A 4,551-nucleotide genomic window follows, 5' to 3' on the forward strand; every position below is an offset into this window, starting at 1 on the left:
TTGTTACATTTCCGAATTAAAAAAAAAAAAAAAAAACTAAGGTTGTAATGAAAATCTGATGAATATTATGAGTTTATTGTTGATGTGCAACTGACAAAAAATCTATTTCAATTAGGAATAATATGTGGAAAACTTTTATTGTACACATTTCTTTCTTATGAGAAATTCTATTTAGAAAATGTGGGGAAGGTAATTACGTGAGGAGTTTTTTAAGCTACTGAGTAGAAGTATGAATTTATTAGAAGCAGGAAGACAATTCAACATTAAAGTAGGAAATTATTCTTTTTGTCAATTTACTATTTTAAACCCATTTTTAAGTTTTAGGTAGGGGTATTTTTGACAGTAAAAAAAAAAAATAATTAACTTTCTTTTGTCAATTTACTATTTTTACCCTATTTTTAAATTGTTGGTTAATTAATTTATGGGTATTTTTTTACAATAAAAAAAGCAATAACAACCTTTAAATTTATATAGTTATTTATATAGAAAATACTTTTTAAGGAAATTTATATAAGAGAATATTATTTAAATGAAAAAAAAAATGATTTGGAATATAAATATTTTCTTAATGTATTGCTTTGAATACAATTGAAAAAAAAAATCATCAAAAGGTCAAAACCAATTAAATAACATATGCAATCAAAAATATAAAAAATAATTTTATGCTTTTAATTGAAATAATTCAATATTTGCGAATTTGCTAAAGTAATATATTCACATTTTTAATTCTATTAATTTTAACAAAATACATTTCCTAAATACTTTTCATGACATGATATATATATATATATATATAGTACCGTAATATTGTATTCTTTTCTCTCACATGAATAGTGCTTCACTATACCTCTTAATAAACTTTTCCAGATTTGTGCTATGTAATTAAAGTGAGTATTTATAGGTTAGATGCACTAATTATATATGTAAAATGAAATTTTATGGATTTATATAACAAATAATTAATTTGAAATAAAGCATTTTTCTTCTAATTAAATTGCTTTGGCAACAATCGCAATAAAGATATAATAAAGGGTTTGCAAAGCTTTATCCGCGGCTAGAGGTTAGCTATAGCTGCGTTTTTTAAAAACGCTGCTTAGTTTGCTCAAAAGGGGCATTTTGCAATTTTGTCCGCCACGGTGGTACCCAATCTTATTCCAGATTCGTTAGGGTTCAAAGTCTATGAGTGAATTGACAACTTGGGTTTTGCAGATTATTATTATTATTTTTTTATGGTTATGCTTTGGATTGGGAAGTTGAATTTCGATTAATAGAAAAAGTTAAAGAGTTGGGTTATCTCTAAAATTTCAATTTGTTTACTTCTGTTGGTTTGAAATTTCTAATCTCCTGTGTTTAAAAAAAAAAAATTTGGGTTTATTTATTTAAAAAAAAAAAAAACAGTTGAAGATTGATGTGGCATAAAAAAAATATTTTTTATTACTCCATTTGACACATCAAGTTTTACCATCCAAGGTGATAACTGTAGGGACCTAATTGACCCGAAATTGAAAGATTATGAACCAAATTGGTGCAATTGAAAGGTTAGGGACTAAATTGACATAAGGTGTAAATGATAAAGATCAACTATGTAATTTACCCAAAATATAATATATTGTATCAACTATATTAGAAAATAATCATATCATTTTAAGAAAAGTTTGAGACTAATACTAATAAGTTTTAACAAGAAAAAAAAATCGTCAAATTTTTCCGCATTGCAACTAGTTTAATATAATGACGTAGAAGTTCAATAAAAGATCTAAATTTGCTTATCAAAAAAGAGAGAGAGAGAGAGAGAGAGAGAGAGAGAGAGAGAGAGAGAGAGAGAGAGAGAGAGAGAGAGAGACGGTTTAATGTGCTGCCAATTTAGTGTGTCCTATGCTTTTTAAAATATTTACAACAATGTCATTCAGTATTGTTACTCAGAAATTAAAAACTAGTAGGAGGAATTTTCTAAATTCAGTGTTCAAACAGCCTAAAATGAGAAACGTAATTTGAACACTTCTAAATAAAATCCTCTACTAGACATGTTTTTTTTAGAGCCCACATTTTTTAATATTTAAATACTGAAAATTGTTATTTAATTAGAATGTCTTACCAAACAGGCCCTAAGAGAGAGAAAGAGACCGAAAATGGGTTTTGCAATACAGAGAGGATTGAGGTTTGTTTCTTTAAATAATTTTTAATTTTTAGTCAATATTGTTAATTTTTATATATTTATTTTATATTAAATTAATTATGGCATCATCATGATTTGACATTGGTTCAACTTTGGTCTAATCTTAAAAACCTTAAACTTTTTTTTTTTTTTTTTCCAATTTGTTGAATGATCCAAATTTCAAAGCCATACACTAAACCCTAAAAAAAGAGCATGATGAGGCTAGTAGTATATTAGCATCTATCAAAATATTGCTCCATAAATAAATCATGGTATAGAAAGAGTAATGATCTCGTGTACATTTTAAAGTGCCCTATTGAAATGCTGTACCTTGAAATGTTAATGAATTCAAGTTCTTTTTCATTTTGAAGTTTTTAGCACGGAAAACTTAGCCTGCGTTTGGATTGCACGGTAAGTTGCGGCACGTTTTCCGTTTCACGTTTTCTCCTTTTTTTTTTTTTTTGGCCAGCTTTTTTGATGGGACAAAATTCACTGTGCATGTACTGTGCGTGCACTGTTCACGCAATATTTAATATTAAAAGTGGGTCCCACAACACTATTCACACATTTAAAAATTATTTTGCTACAGTGTTTTCAGCAACAATCAGTTTTTAGCAACTTTCAGCAACAATAAGTGCTATCCAAACGGACCCTTAGTGTGCGTCGCGCTTCCCAGACGCACGTTTTGCATTTTTGCTCTTTTTTTTTTTTTTTTTTTGAGCCGAAAGTTTTGACTTTTCCTGTGAACAGTGCACGGGTAATACTGTTCATGAATCTACAAATTTCACATTTCAACAACCTTTTCATTAAAAATGGGTCCTACGATACTATTCACACATTTAAAAATTATTTTGTTACAGTGTTTTTCAGTTTTCAGTTTTCATCTGTATCCAAATGGACCCTTAGGGTCTGTTTGGAATCCACTTATTTTGTTGAAATTGAAAACTTTTTGTTGAAAGTACAATAAATAAAGGTAAAAGTTAGTTAAAATAGTACAGTGAGACTTATGAATAGTACCAAAAAGTACAATAAAGTCCATGAATAATAATAAAAATAAATTGAATAGTAAAATAAGTTGGTAAAAATAATTTTTACTGAGTAAACGTGGGGCGACAAATCTATATATTACTAAAAGCTGAAGCGTAGCATTTAATGTTGCTACACTCCCATTGAGCCACATCAGCAGCCATGTCATTATCAATTTTTTTATACAATTTTTTAACATTTAAAGTGAATTAAAAACTCTATTATATTATAATCAAAATATCATATTTAATTTATCTTCTTTTTAATTATTCTTATTTATTATTAAATTTTCAATTCCATTTTAACTTTTCATATCCCCACTACTCTCTCCCTTAACTTTCTTCAACATTTCTCATTCCATTTCAACTTTTCATATCCCCACTACTCTCAATATTAATATTATTCTATCTTTTTATCTTCCTTTATTTTTGACTCTTCTTATTCTTATCCTCATGCTATAAAATTGTCATTCTCCCTCTTATTCCATGCATAATTTCTATTTTTCCACACACAAAGCCCTTCTCTCTCTGTCTCTCTGTCTTTCTGTCTCTTTATATATATATATATATATATATATATATATATATATATTTGTTTCCTTCAATTTTGTTTTGTGTTTTTTTGTTTTTTTTTAATTTAGTGTAACAGGTGACCATCAAAACATACTAATGCAGTATTGAAAGCTCCACCAAATGCATCGCAGAAATCAGTTTAGATTACTAGAAGTCAGTTAGTTGCCAAAATTGAGAATTGACAGGTAATCCAGCTTGATACGATTTAGTTTTATATTTTATTGTTATCTTTTTTATTCTCATTGGTTGTTAAATGTTATATATTGCATATAAAGATAGTATAAAAAATAAAATATTATTTATTACATAGCATAACTAAAATAATATGGTGTTTATTGCTATACATTTCATTATTATTATTTATTCTCATCTTATTTTATTTAACATTTAAATTTAGCAACATCCTCCATATCATAATTATTATATTTTGTCTCATTTGTTTTTTAAAATTAAACGTATAATATTTTATTCAATAAATAAAAATTGTTCTTATAAAGTCTTCCCATGAAATGTTACAATGCACCAATGGAAAAATGAAATACAAAACAAATATCAATTTAGAAACACTCAATTAAAAAAAAAAAAAATAAATAATTCTCTTATAAAGTATTCCCATAAAACGTTACAATGCATTAATAGAAAAAGAGAATACAAAACACATGCTATTTAGAAACGCTAAATTTATAATAATAATAATAATAATATCAAACCAAACATATCATAAAATAATAAACTAATAGTTATGGATGTACTAACTTCATGGCAGCAAAATGGAAATAAAATAAAAATAAAAATAAA

This window comes from Quercus suber, unplaced genomic scaffold (assembly GCF_002906115.3).
Source record: "Quercus suber isolate HL8 unplaced genomic scaffold, Cork oak 2.0 scaffold_239, whole genome shotgun sequence".
NCBI lineage: Eukaryota > Viridiplantae > Streptophyta > Magnoliopsida > Fagales > Fagaceae > Quercus > Quercus suber.